Source organism: Nothoprocta perdicaria, unplaced genomic scaffold, assembly GCF_003342845.1.
Source record: "Nothoprocta perdicaria isolate Ctin4 unplaced genomic scaffold, notPer1 scaffold_156, whole genome shotgun sequence".
Classification (NCBI taxonomy): domain Eukaryota; kingdom Metazoa; phylum Chordata; class Aves; order Tinamiformes; family Tinamidae; genus Nothoprocta; species Nothoprocta perdicaria.
This window is the reverse complement of record NW_020454716.1, coordinates 1,454,820-1,470,056: the sequence shown is the minus strand read 5'-3', so window position 1 is coordinate 1,470,056 and position 15,237 is coordinate 1,454,820.

The window sequence follows — 15,237 nt, the reverse complement described above, 5'->3', positions numbered from 1 at the left end:
GTCCAAAGAGCATCGGGAAGCTCTGTCTTTACTCCACTCCCTCTTTTCCTAAGGGAAAACTGTTCCACATTTCCTTTCTTTTTTCTTTATTTTCTTTCTGGTTCTGTTCGACCCAGCTCATTTCACTGTCGCGGTTTAGAGCAGGGCCACAAATTTGGGGGAAGCTGCACACCGAAGACAGGGGCCATGTGTCCGGCCGAGTGACGGGAGGAAGGAGGCGAGGAGAGGCAGGATGCGGTGGGAGCCTCTTAAGTCGCCTTGACCCCTGGACAAACCGTAGCGGGGAACCGCATCCTGCCGTGCTCGGCACGATGAGSTCATCCCAAAAACAAGGGCGTCTTTTTGGAAACTGGATGCTTGTCCACTGGGAACTGGGCTGAAATCGCTCGTTTCATGGATGCCAAGTGAAATATCTGTGGAAAACAGAACATTTCTTCAGTGAGAATACTGGACATTTCAGAATTTGCAGCAGCATAACAGGGAAAAAAAAAAGCTGTAGATCTGAGATTAAAAAAAAATTAAGAAAAAGAGATTAAAAAAAAGACCAAAAAAATAAATCCAGTCCTGAAAAAAATTAAGAAAAAGAGATTAAAAAAAAGACCAAAAAAATAAATCCAGTCCTGACTTGGAGCTAGTGAAAAATCTTACTGTGATAAAATTTGAAGCTTTCATTGTGATTATGCTAAAAGATACGAAAAAGATTAAGTATTATATGTATTCTATCTGTGCTCTGCAATATTGAAATATTATAATACAAAAGCCACGGAACAAAATGAGAAGGCAAAGCTGCAGCAATCATGTTTTACACTATTGAAATGAAATACTTTGGTATTGTCAAACAAGGAAAGTCAAAATATGTCATGTTGACTTTTTAAAATGTAGAATTGGATTCAAGAAAAAATGTCTCAAAATTGTATCAAAGAAATGATGAACAAGTAGTTTTCAGATAATAGCTCAGGCTACTGCACTGGGGTAAGATTTTCAGACATAGTAAGTGTCATTTAAAAAAAGTGAGTCAAATATTTACATCATCCCATGTCACAGGCTCCAGTGTTTTCTGAAAGCAACGTATACCTGCTTTCAACARTGTTACTCTTGGGCAAGATTTGAATTCATAACTTAGAACCAGAGGACTTCTGCAGCATTTTTTTTTCATTCAAAGCCATCCAGTTCTCCCACCTGCCTTTTGCCAGTTTGAAATACCAGGAAAAGTAAGCACAGCTTTTTATCGGAGCTGCTGGCTATTTAAATGATATGACAGCTCTTACAAAACCCAGCCAGAGCTCTGCCATTCCCATGTCCCTYTTTGATGCTGTATCACAGGCACGTATAATCAGAACGCTATCGTTAGTCTGTGCAGCTCAGGTTGGAGAAGCAACCTCAGTCTTTCGTTGGCATTGATTTCCAAGTCCCCAAGCAGCTGGTTGATGCACATGGAATCCGTGCCAGAGGGCCCTCCCGCACAGCCGCACACAAGGGGTAGGTGATACCACCTGCAGGAATGACCAGAAAAAGGGCTGTGGCACAAGGTGGTTGCGAGACAACTTAAGRTAGCAACCAGTCTACAACAGCTTTCACTTGCCCAACACTGTGGKGTTATAGGATTTGCACGGTCCAGACAGCACCAAGGTTTTTTGAGAGCAGGTTTAATGTAAATGCAGTCAAGTCTTCTTGCAGCATCCCTCGCGCATGCCCGCAGCTTGGGGCTAGCGATGTGGTACAAGGCTAGGCTGCAGGACTGAGGAAACCACAGTGCCGAGCCCCTCTCTRAGCCTCTTCAGGCAACAGAGAAGGAAGAATGAAAAATGCACTCCAAACTGCAGGGAGGGATTGTCTGCTGTGGGAAGGTGGAATCGTCAGTTCTCTGCGAGGCTGGGGAGCAACGTGGTGGTAATGGGTTGGCCTGGTCGTGTCACTTCCTCACCAAGGGCCAGGTCGGGTGCCATCCACGTGGACCAGCCCTCTGGCCAGCTCACATGCACCAGGCAGCAGCTTGCAGTGGCAGAGCAGCAAAAGTGCCAGGAGGTTGTAGAAGGGCCCTGCTAGACCTGCGGAGATCACTCCCTRTGCCTGGACCTAGATCTGCCACCGAGGTGAGGCTGGAAAGTGACAGCAATGACAGGGAGGCTGTCTTCACCACCASCAAGCCCCAAGGAGTTTTAGCAGCAAGCTAGGGTTTTCAAACAGGAAGGGGAGCACAGAGAGCAGGGTGTGTGTCCCCAGGCTGCGCTGCTTCGAGGATTATGGCTAGTCAGTCCGGCAGGCACAAGATGCAGAAAAAAAAGCTTTCAAGAATATTTCATTTTCTCGTCTGTGAAAACTGGTGAGGCCTAGAAAGAGAGAAGTGGAGCCTCCAGATGGGCAAGAACTTTCTTTTCTTTCTTTTTTTTTTTTTTAAACAAAGTTCAGAAACTGTTTTTTTCAGGTCAAAGTATTTTGATACAGGGTACTCAAAACATTCTGGTGAAGCTCTGTCTTTCACAGAATTTTACATATATTCAATTAAGCAGAAGAAAATAACTGCCATTGGGATAGAAACTTTAAAAACGATCTCTTCAAATTTTACCTGAAGTGGCATAAGATAGTTTCAATGTTTTTGTTGTTGTGGTGGTGGGTTTTTTTTGTTTGTTTGTTTGTTTGTTTGTTTGGGTTTTTTTTGTTTGTTTGGTTTTTTTTTTTGCTAAAGTGACATTTTCACAGGAAAAAGAAATACAGACAACAAAGTCTACCAGCTATTACAAGAGTATTATCCGAGAGATTCAGAGGTGTCTCCGAAACAGTCTCCATGACCCATGCTGGGCTCTCTGCAGGAAGCTTTGTTGTCTCGACAGGATGGACAGAAATGCCACTAAGTGTAAAAGACAGTCACATCAAGGCAGAGCAAATATCTTTTGCCTCTCCTTCCTGCCCTTTCACCAGGCTCTCTGAATTGCTGCCCTTGTCTTCAAAATCCTGTGATGCTTTCATTTTATAGCCACTTTTTCCTCTGTTTACACACCTCTCAGCTTCTCTGAGCATCTAAGAGTGTCCTCTTTTCAATCTCCTTGTGTTCTGTTTCCGAGATTGTCTTGTCCCTGTAGCATGCTGAGATACTTGCTGACTTCAATTTTCACCCTTTAGCTTGTCATTTCCTCACAGTAGAAAACATTTCCTAGCTTTTCCTTTAGAAAGATGCTATGGAAAATTAGCCAAGTGGTACTTTCATATGGTGCGAGATCAGAGGAAATGACTGGACTATCTAGTCCCAACTCCTATATCCATCACAGCACCTAGATTTTCATCTGCTTAGAGCTGTATCAAGTGTGACAGTTCGTGTTTGGCTACAGCACGCTTTCCAGAAMGGAAAGCAGGCCCAGCCTTTACTATAAAGCTTGCCTTGCGGAAACTCCCTTCCTGAAGGCCTCTGGTCAACATACAATGGCAAACCAGAATGACCTCTCTTACTAAAATAAGGTTGACCCATCATTCACTTAGTCTTCTGCCAAGCTGGCTTCTCCACAACAGGGGCAGGAAGCACAGGCAAATACTGTCCTCTTGCACATCCGATGGTTAGCTTCTGAAAGTGACAGTAAATGCAAAAGATGGGCATAATCTCCATCTGAATATGAAAACCTGACAGGATGAGGAATCTAGTGCCCCTACCATTCCATAAACACTTTGCAACGGTTAATCAGTCTTGTCATGACAATCTTGTAGTGGATCATTTCTCATTTAAATTTAGTTGGCTTCCTTCTCAAGCCCTTAGTGGTTGCTATGCCCTATTCTGCTGTCTGGAGAGCGTGGCACATCTGGAAGTGTGAAGTGACTCACACTTGTGAGCTTAACTAGGCTTGCAGTGATAGCGTGGATGTGTAGAAGAGTTATGTTGGATGAAAGTTAATTTGAAATTGTTACACATCACAGTTTCTACATATGTGGTGTCCATCCTATAGATGGTCCATCTTGGGTTTGGCACCAGAGGATCTTGGTCCTTAACTCAAGAAATAGCAGCTTGTGGCCTCTGGATATAAGGCCCTACATTCAGTCTTTATAGGGGACTTCTCTGAGAGCCCCATATAAAAACATTTCATCTCCTGTTAATAAATGAGACACCACAGAGTCACCTCCAGAAATAACAGTTTGATTTTCTCTTGAGCCTTCCAGCTAAGCTAAGTCTGCTCTCAGGCCCTCATTGGTGCTCAGCAAACACTGCATAGCCCTACTCTCTGCAAGGAAAACAAGTGATCCTAGGATAGTCAGAGATCAGAGAGGGGTAAATCTGAGATGAGAATAGGCTAGCAAAGTGTGGCAATGAGGTATTTTCCTGGAGGGTTTTGTAGCCTGCCTACGTTCCCAAGTGCTGTGCCCATGACAGCAGCACGGTGATTAAACCTGGGATTAGTTTTATGTGAGATTGTTGCTTATAAATGTTCTGTGATTACGCCTTGCGGCGCCTTTCTGTTTCTCCGTGATGAGCGTCAGGGCAGGCTGCCTTTCCCGGGAGCGGAGAGGGCGGCAGCCCGAGAGGTGCTCCCAGGAGGCTGCAGCTCTGACTTCCTTTGTTTCCAAGTGGCTCCCAGCCTCGCTTATGGAGCGGCTCCTCATGCATGACCGAAAATCACAATAGCTTTAACCCTGGGGTTACCACAGCAGCAGAATGGAAGTAAGGMCATAGCCATCCACTCTCCCTCAGCAAATACAAAGCAGCCAGGAGAAAAGGGAGCAGTTCCCAAATAGAGCGTGCAGCTTCTCCAGTGGCTTTCCCTTGGGATCTGTGGTGGTACCTGGTTACTTTTCCTTGGGAAAGCAAACCTGGAAGATAAGGAAAGCTGTGGGAAATGAACTGCTTGATTGTTTTGATTTGCATGTCAAGATAGAGGCAGGAGACACAGACAGATCCCTTTCCTGGTTGCTCCTTGGGAGCCAGCTCTCCACCCTGGCAYATTCAGCCTCTGGCTGAGCCAAGCTCGCTGCATGGGGAGGGCAGGGTCCTCCAAGACCCCCTCCCACATTTCTCTGGTACCCAAGAGAAGAACATCTTGCACCCTCTAGCAGGGTTTTTGCAGAGAACAAGAGGAGGCCCCAAGGCAAGGGAAACAAGGCTGCCATCTCTTCCCAGAGCTGTGCAGGGGGGTAGCGTGCAGAGCCAGAGCTAATGGGGCGATGTGGGACGTCCCCCTACCCAAGGCCTCACGCTAGGAGCACTGGTAATCCCCAGTCCAGCTGGAGGGCCATGAATAACACTGGGGAGACCRAACAAAAGGAGCTGCAGGCGCCGATGAATAGCACAGCCAAGCAATGAATAACACAGCAAAGAGGGCAGACCTTCCTCCCAGCCCCAGCCCCTTTGCTTTGAACTGGAAAATAAATCAATAAACCTCATGCTGAGACCCRTATCTCAAGGGCAACCATGCCGGGCACTCCAGCCGGCGGCTGCCCTCCTCCCCAGCTGCAGGGCAAGCCCCTACGGAGGCAGTTGGCACGACTGTGCAAGCCCCTCGAAAATGSCACCTCCCGGCTTTTTGCTTGGGACAGGGAATGCAGCAGCTCTTGTTCAGACGAACATGAGRTTGCATGAGCATTCCCCTCCTAAACCCTTGTCTTGGGTTGTTCTTTGCTCTTGTTTTCTCACCTTGTAAGATGAGATTTCCTTGATTTAATTAATTTCTGGCCAAATATGAGGTGATTTTCCTTTGTATTGATTGGTTCGTTTGCTTTGGAGACATTTCAAGCCAAAAGAATTGGAGTAAAGGAGGGGGATGGAAAGGAAAYGGCTATTCCCTTCGGCAAAGAGTCCTGACTAGCTCCTTCTGCAGAACTTCAATTCCAAAACGGCTGGGGAGAGAGGACAGGATTTTGGCAGGGAAATAGCCTTCCATGAGAAAAAGTGCTCTCAGGGCCTCCTCATGAGTCAGGACAGCGGGCTGACTGACGTGCACACCTGGTGCATATGCACAGTACATCTTGAATGTGTTGCCTTGCCAAATTCGTAAGGTTTGTTGCCAGGGAAAGCCATTTTGAGCGTACATGTGTTTGACACCTCAGGGATTACCCAGAGCCGTGGGCAACATTGCCATCTGCTCCCCGTGGGAGAGAGCTTGTTCGTACTCGCAGGATCTGCTGCTGAACGCTTTGCCTGCACACTACGCTTTTTCTCTGACCTGTTACCTGTAGATTGTCAGGGTTTACCACAATTCACTATGTTCCTCTGTTCCTGACAGCTGTTAATCAGAGCAGAGATTTATTTTTTGGCAGTGCAAGACAAAGATTTTAGAGCTTGTACATACAAGATTGAGAACAAAAGGCCACAAGAAAACAAAGTGCATTTCCAAACTGCAGGCATCTTAACAAGATGCCTCTCTCTGTCTCGGGGTACTTTGTCTAAAAAAACTTGTCCCAATCTGGAGCCCTGATGACCTTGTGGACATAAGGCAACCCCGTTATARCCATTCTATAATTCTGGATGGCTTCTTTCTGTTTCAGATGCTGCATACACTATTTATCTTTTCTTACTTTTGTTAAAATGTGAGGTTGTGCTTGGTGGCCATCTTCCCAGACTTCGGTTGTGTGTGTTTTAAAAACTCTAGAGTCAAGCTTAATTCCAGTGCAGGATCCTGATGTGCCTTTAGGTCATCAGCTCCACTGCCAGCGAGGCCTGGAATGACACTGGGTGCAAGGCAGAGATGGGGTCATCTCCCTTCTCAGAGTCAGCTCTGTGCTGTGGACATAGTCCTACGTGGTGACCCAGAGCAGGTGCTGTCCCACGTTGCAGGAGCAAAGCAGAGGAAAGGCTTCAGGCCCTCCTGTGCATCTGGAATGTGCTCGGCCTTGGACATCAGGCCCAAGAACAAGACCTTTACCTGCTCTTAATTTTGGAGGAAGTGTCAGCCCTCCCACATGTTACCTACCCACGTGGGTGTGCTTAGTTCACAGAAGTCTAGTCTGCTCTGTAGAGCATGAGGCCTACTCTGTAGAGCATGAACCTCTACAGAGGCTCACAACCCCATAAAATGGAGTGCCTTCTAGTAGTGCGTTAAACACAACAACTACTACCTGCCATGTGCGGTTTGTGTACTCTCTCATCTTCTCCCCAGATGGGTGCATGCTTAACAACTTCATGCCAGAAACTCAGAGCATATCCCCGAAAAGCAAAGCAAACCAAATCCACATCTCCCTTCCTATGTGGCCTGTGGGAGCCGGCTGAGGAAGGGGCCTTGCGCCCCTTGCCTTGGCTGACAAAGGAGGAGGGAAATATCTTATCAATTTGCTAAGGTGCGTGGGAGTGGGATCCTCTCTAACCACAGCACATCGAGTTCACCAAAGCTGTGATCCCCGCAGTAGCACTCCTAAGAGAAGGGGGACAAGGCACCGCAGCAGAGCCTCTCACGGGAGCATTTCCCCCAGCAACCTGAAAAGACTGTGTGGTGTGTATGGTACTGTGCACAGCTCTCTGCATGCATGAAAAGGTCTTTGTAATTAATTCATATGAGAAGTACAGCCAACCATACTTACATAGCATGCTACAGATTAAATGTAACATCAAAGAGCAATCATGAACATTTCTTGGCATATATAGGCCACCTAATTTAACATCTCAGCTATCTCTGTTGTTAACTGCTTCAGCCCCTGGGCTGAACCCGAGCAGCTGCTGATAGCTCAGGCTCAGAGATGCTGAGGGGCTTCCAGCAACACAGTAAGACCAACTAGCACAGACTGCCGTACTATTTCACTACAGTATTCACAGCAACAGCATGATTATGAAGGGGGAATTTACTGTCACTAAGGACTGACAGTTTGTTGCAGGTATAAGTCCCTTGATCAAAACCTTTTTTCAAAGCTTTTTTTTTTTTTTTTGAAGGCACAGGCTTGTTCACAGGCTGTGATCGCTGGCACAGCTGGCCTGCCACTGAGCAGAGCTCCTGGAGCGCTCTCAGCCCCAGCCTCACTCAGCCTACGGCAGTTGCACCAGGGCTGAGGGGGCCTCKCTAGCACTGCAGTCCATGTCCCTGCTCCCCATCTCCTTTTCCTCTTTTGCCCTTTCTTCTTCCCCTTCCATGGCCAGAGTTTCTGTGCAAAGGGCATGCAAGCTGCTCAGAACCATGCACATGCCATACAGTAAAGTATATATCCAGTACTATGGGCTACAGGAGAGCAGTATGTACATTTTTAATGATTTCAAACTGAATGCAGCTTTTACCAGCTGAGGCGAAACCCCTGGGAAGAACCTACCAATTTCAGCACAACTTTACTGAGTAAGATTGTGCTCCAGTGAGTTTTTAAATATTCACATGAAGTGGAACGTCTCCATCCATCTTTCATGGCCCCTTGGCTGGCATGGGAACACAGCAAAAGGGAGATTTCTTTTTTGGGAACACCCTCTGCAGGCATCCACATTCTGACTCTCCTCCTCTGGCAAACGTCAATTTGCAAAACGCTGGGATTTTTCATGGGTGACACTGAGAGTTTCTGAGAGGGCCTCCTGCGAGYGTGGCAGATGAGCCCCAGCGTGGCAGGACACCCTTCTGCAGCTGCATGGTGCATGTAGGCATGTGGGGTGAGAAAGTGATCAAGGGGTTCCCAGCCCTTGGCTGTTTGCTCYGGGCTGCCTTGCTCATGCTGTCCCGGTTCTCCTACTCTACAAGTAAACACTCGTGCTCCTATATGAAATCAGGATACGCGCGTGCACAAGCTACAGATTTTCTCACAATGATAACAATTTGCTTGATAGAAACACAGAAAAAATTCATAAGCGAAGCGAATTCATAAGAAAGCGAGCCAAAACTGGGGTTTCTTCAGCAACTGCAAAGTGGGAAAGGGACCATTTTCCCACTTCAGGATCCAAGATTTTACCTCTGCGTAAAGCAAGTTATCACGAGTGTCCCTCAGCAGGCTGGGGTGCGGCTGGAGCACCGGTGTGGCCCTCTCCTTGTGGGGCAGACAGCAGAGGGCCGTCCTGCAGCTGCTCGCAGTATTGCAGCAAACACACTGTGGGGGAAAACATGGCAGGTCACCAAGAAATACCTCGGTCCCTGGCCCYTGCACCCCTCCTCTGCCCTTCTGGGTGAATATAAGTGGTCATTGTCTAGGTGGGGAGATGCTGGTGGTGACGCAGTTCAGGAGGAACCTTAAACTGACTTTCTGGAGGCCCTGAAAAGAGCAGGGAGCTGCTTCATAGGGATGGGGATTTACAAGTTGGCTTCATGGGGTCTGTGGCAGCTTTTCCACAGTGCTAGGGCAGCTGAGGTGGAAACCTCACCTGTGATAGCAGCTGCTGCCTTCCCCTAGAAGACTCAGAGGCCTCCACACAGCACAGCCTAGACAGGTCTGGTTTCCTCCATGGGCAGGATATACAATGGAGAGAAAATGCAACACTGCTCAACCTGTCCCTTGTGGGAGARAGCTTCAACCTGCTGTTGGAAGCCAGATGCCGTAATTTAGAGCAGTCCCATGCCTCTAATTTATGTCAGGCCGAGGTCAGTGCAGCTTGAAGGGTGGGGAGTGCTAGCTGATGCTTGCCAGCTCCTCTCCCTGCTGACTGGGAGAGTCCAACAGTACAACATTTCAAAAGGTAGATGTAGTCCTTACATAGCACATCACCAAAATATGGCAGGATCTCATCATATATAAGGGAAAATGAAAGACAAAATATTTAGGCGTCTTGGTCCCAGTGGCAGAGCAGGGAAGCCAAGTCTCCTTATTCCCACATCCTCCATCTTGGCTCTGTGACAGTGCTAGAAAATCACCAGAAAATCTGCCTCAGATCCTCAGCCTTCCCGCCAGTGGGACTCAGATGTCCCAACAGCATCTGCATCAGCTGTGAGGTGGCACCTCACGGAGAGGGAAGAAGGCCAGAGTTGCGCCCTGCCAGGAGCAGGCCGAAGTCCAGGCACATTGCGCCATGGCTGAGGTTGTCCACCCCTYGCAGCTCAGCAGTCACGGACAAGCTCATCAACAAGAAACGTCTGTCTGACATATTGTGCTGGCAGCGAGTCAGCCTGGGGAGACAAGAATCTGATATCCCCGGCAGACCTGCAACACTGCACCTGGTGGCACTACAGGGATTTACACAGGATGTTGTGCACAGCTATTTAAGCCATTTTGCCTCTCTAACCCACTCTGTACAAATATATTTATTTCCAAAGCATCTAAGCTCTGTTTCATAACTTGGGTTTATAGAGCTGGCACTGGATGAGAGATTTTTAAGCCCAAGTGATGGGCAGTCACACACTTCTTTTCTAGTCACTTCTTTCAGTGCCAACCTGGAGACCAGCTTGTTTTTTTCTGTCAGCAGGAACTGGCTGTTGGCCTGCGATCAGCCCTCGCCACGGAGCATCCTGCTGTGGGAAGCACGCTCCTCCTTCCCCCATGGGCCTCAGACCACTTACAGAAGGGGAAGGAGCGCCGCTCGGAAGAAGGCAAGAAGAATTATCTCACAGATGTTTGCATGCTTTGAAATGAGTCCACAAACAGCCCYGCAGCAGTGACATGAAAGCTCTACTGCAGCTTAGAGCTGTCTCTTTCTTTAGACCTTAGTTCATTACTGTCATATGGAAGCCAAGTGTTAAATAAATTCTAAGGGCAGGGGAAATAACAGGATTTCTTCCTCACATTTATGAAAACAAACTGGGGATTGCCTTGTTCTCTGCTTGGTAAAAATAAGGTGCTTTATTGTGAGGCAGATGGGGAATAAAACTGCCAGGGTGCCTATTGTCCAGTAAGCTGTTCCTCTAGGGATAACTGCAGCCATCCTGCCAATGCCAACCCCAAGCAGAAGGAGCTTGGAGGAACCGAGACATCTCTTCCTGTTATCTACTTGTTGAAAGGGTTGCCACTTTCCTGAATGTTCACTGCGTAAAGTTGGGCTGAATTATCCTGCTTCCTTCCCTTGGTGTCCTGGTCCTTGAGCTGACTTCCAGCTCAAATACACAACAGAGTCATTTCTCAATGAAAGACATGGGAGACACGTCATTTAAGTCTTTAATAAATAAACAAAACCAGTGAAGCTGGATTAAATAGGAGGTTCTCTATTAAACCCACTTGATGACCTATTTGCACAGGAACGCGTTTGGCCAAGAACATTTGGCATCTGATGGCTGGATCCTGAGGACATCTTTCCCTGGGACAACAGTGGCTTGGTGACAATTTAGCAGGATGGAAATGTTCCACTGCCTCTTAGCTATATAAATATAATGCTTGGCACCTTTTTTTATATATATATATTTTTTAATGCCACGAATGCCTTTGCCAACTCCCATATTTTCCAGCATGTTGAGTTCTGTTCTCAGTATATTTTGCCAATCTACTAAACATGTTTTCAGTCCCAATAGGGTAAATAGAAGGCTTCCTGCATCTGGCCTCTCCATGTCTCTGGGTAGTCAGAGAGCCACCCTCAAGCAGAAGGCAGAGCCTGTCCCAAGGAAACCCTGCTATGGCTCTAGCCTCTCTCCTGGAGAGCATGAAAAAACAGTGTTTCTCAGGATCCCTTAAAAGGGATTCAAATTTAGGGCTACATTTAGGAAAAGCAAGCTTAATAACAACTAATGTTATCAGGGAGATTTTAACAAATCTTTACCTTTTCAAGTAATATAGATTTATTTACTTATTTATTTATTTTTCTCTGAGGGTCACTCAATCCCCAGCTGCATTCATATGCAGGCACTTTAGAACTTGCAAATGAAATGGAAGGTCTAAATAGCAAGTGAAACTGTCCATTTTAGCTCCGGACCAAAATTGCAGATCCCCTTTGTGGGAAGAGCCTGATGAAAGCCTACAAACCACTTGCATTTTAGCTATGCTGATAGGAACACAGTACAATGCTGTGCGTAGCTCTTGCTTGCCCTCTCCGTAATGTTTTTTAAGCCTAAGGGATATAGAAAGTAAATAAGTAGCACAGAGTGACAAATTGCTTGTCTTTCGAATCATCAAATTATTTTTTAAATAATAATAACAGCAAAAGACAGATCTGAAATAAAGTTTTACCTAAGACATGTTTCCCATCAACTTTTTCTTGAAATTTCTATCTATAGCCAGAAAGGACTTATTTTATGACTGTGGAAGTCTCACCACAAGAGGCTGAATGTCTGAAGAGCTGTATCATTCAGGATGATCTCTAGCCCTTAATTCTACCCTTTATGTAATGAGGACTTAGCATTAGTTTTAAATGCCATATCTCTGAATACAGAGCCAGGAGAAATTAGCTGTCACTGTGGAAGGAGAGACCTTCACCTTGTCCTAGACCTCCATTGCAGCTTAGCCCCAGCCCTGGCACAACCCTTGGCTCAGTCCCTTCCCAGACAGTTGACCTCATGCTCCCACCTAAGGGCTTTTGTGGGTAGCATAAAATTGATGTTTCAGTTTTTAGAAACTATTTTTGCTTTCAGAGCAGTCCTGCCCTTTTCTAGGCAGCTCAGTAGTCAGGCAGGGCGCCCTGACGCTTCCCTGAAGCGTCGCTGTGGGCAGAGACCCTTCTGCTCCTGTGTCCACCTTGCCGAAAAGCACACTGATCCCTGCCCGTGCTTTCTAGTAAAATCATATTGCATTTTTCTGAARAAGGTTAAAATATAATTTCACTGGGGCATGGAGAGGTTAGTAGGGCAAGGTAGCCAAGGAGACAAATGGCATAAAATTAAAACAAGCGCTAGCGAGGAGATAAGAGCTTCTTTATGGGAAAAAGCAGGAATTACCTAGAGGAAATGCAATTACCCGTCTGCAGTTCTCTCTTGTGGAAAAGACATGTGAGAAAGAATGAGATGTCCATCATTTCTTCCCAAATTTGCTTACCACAAGTGCTGATTCCAGCTTGGTTTTGGAAGTGAAATTATAATGGCCACACACTTCACATACTGAAACTGAATAGAAACCAGTTAACATCACCTGTCCTAGTCTCATGTTTGCCTAATGTTACAATGACCATTAGGAAAAATCATGGAGAAGTAAAAATCCTACACTATTTATACTCTTTATTACCATAACCTGAAAGTTTTTGCCCCAGTACAGGTTATTGGAAGTATGCTAGCTTAGTCAGGAATTTAATCCTCCTTCTGGAAGGTTCAACCACATCTTTTCAACTCTTGTTTTGTCTAAGTTGATTTTTTGAGAATTTCTTGACTCATCTTGATTACTAGCTTCATGTAGAACTCTTTCTAATTACATAAATCCATTTCTTCACACTTACATTTTTATGCAATACTATTACTGCATTTCAATCTTTCACCCCTTATTCATCAAAAACAGCTCTAGCAAACAACTCAAACATTTTCACTTAGCAAAATAAAAAGTCTCTGTCTTTCTAATCAATGCAGATCTGCCTTTCAAATAAATACAGATTTCTACTGCCTGTTTTGCATAACACTTTAAGTTATATATGTCAACATATTCACTTATATCAAATCTATGCCTGAGCTGTGGTAGGTACAGGCTCTAAAGCCGAGTTGCGCACATCTCTGTTACATCAGACCATTTTGCCTATAAGGGGTGAAGTATTTGAGGAGTGGGCTGGCCGTTGTGGCAGGAGTCCCTGGTGGGAGACAGGCAGCAATGAAAGTGGAGATGACCCAAAGGTTTACCCTCCTTCAGGCTGTGTAATCTTGGGGGCTGCAGAACAACCCATCTTCTCCCTCTCTGCATAGAAATATTGCAAACTGTGTATACAGTGTTAGTAAGGTAGTTTTAAAGAGGTCCCAGCAAAAATCCTTGTCTCAAGGCCTCAGCAATTTCCATCCAGCTCTGAGCAGAACAGGATTAAGGATAATTGGACAAACCATTAATCCACTTAGTGAATTAACTCGAGACTATATAGATTCAGTGGTAGGAGCCCAACAAAAGCATTAATATAGAGGCCACCATTAAGGGCAACTCCTACAAAGCATTTGTCAGAAGAATCACTTGCTAAAGAGTAGTTGAGGTGCACCCGAAGCATACTGTGGGGCATGATTGACCCTCGGATCTCCACATTCCATTTAGAGACTTTTTTTGCCTCCTAATGTGTTAGATTTTAGTACTCCCTGAAAATGTGCAGTTGGATGAACTTGCACCAGTGAAAAAAACCCTCTTACTTTAAAAGATCTTAGTTTAATTGGTCCTAAAAGCTTCTAGGCACTCAAGAGAGCCTTTGCCTGGGTTATAACAAACAGCCATCATCATGGTATTTTAAAGCTATCTAAGGCATTGTGTACATTACCTTAAAAGATATGTGTTTTGAAATGGCTTAGTGAACATTTGTTAAGTCTCACACACTAATACACAATGTGCCTAGCATAAACAGTGGATTTCTATTTTAAAGACACACTAACTGGTCAAGGCCTCCTGCTATAAATAATTGTCAGATTCCCAAAGGGGACAATCAAGAACGTGAAAATAAATTGGTTAAAGGCTACCTGTTTTTATCTCGTAAAAGGAGGTAAGAGTTTTTAAAGGGTTTTAAGTTCACTTCTSTCTCTTAGCACCTTGCTTTTGGGGCTGTGTGCCCCAGGCTTTCTCATTCTGGCTGCCCATCAGAGCTGGGTGCCTCAGAYCCCTGACCCTCCACTGAGCAGGCAGGACAAACTGTGGGGCTATGCTTTTAACCATACCACTGGAATGGGCCTCCTGGCCTTGCCCGGTTATTTTTAGCCCAGATGTGGCTGATTTAGAGTGAGGCCGGAGAACTTTACTGGAATACGTGGAAAGATGGTATCTGGGGGCTGGGAATGGATATTTCTTTGCTGCCAAGGATCCATGTAACAGGGACCTAAGCTGAGGGCTGAGAGATGGATAGGGAGAGGAGCATTGCGTCCCTCATCCTGAGCATCCAGAGTTCAGGGACTTAGAGCCTGGAAAGCATACAGGGATGAGCCACCCTGAAGGTGAAACACCATTAGATGGGCTGAGCGGCTCCAGCAGAACCCTGTCAAGGCAAGACAGTCCCTCACCCCTGTTAGCTGAGCTCATCTGCTCAGGGGCTGAGCCCCAGGGCCACAAGGGGAGAGCCGAGCCATGAATCGTGGAGCAGAAGGAATGGGAGTGGGGACATGGTGGGGAGTGAGGGGGGAGCTCCTTTGCAGGGGTGTTAAGCAGCTGGATTTGCTCAGTAACTGTCTGCTGAGGAAATCAGTGCTGGGGCCTCGAGGTAAAACTCGCTAACCTGCAGGGTAGCTTGGCTCAGTCATGTTTCAGGAGGATGGTTTCTCTGGGGTAAAAAAAAAAAAAAAAGGAAAAAAGAATGTTTTCCCAAGGAAAAGGAGAGGCGTGGGAGATCAGAGGAAAATAAAGAGCAGATGG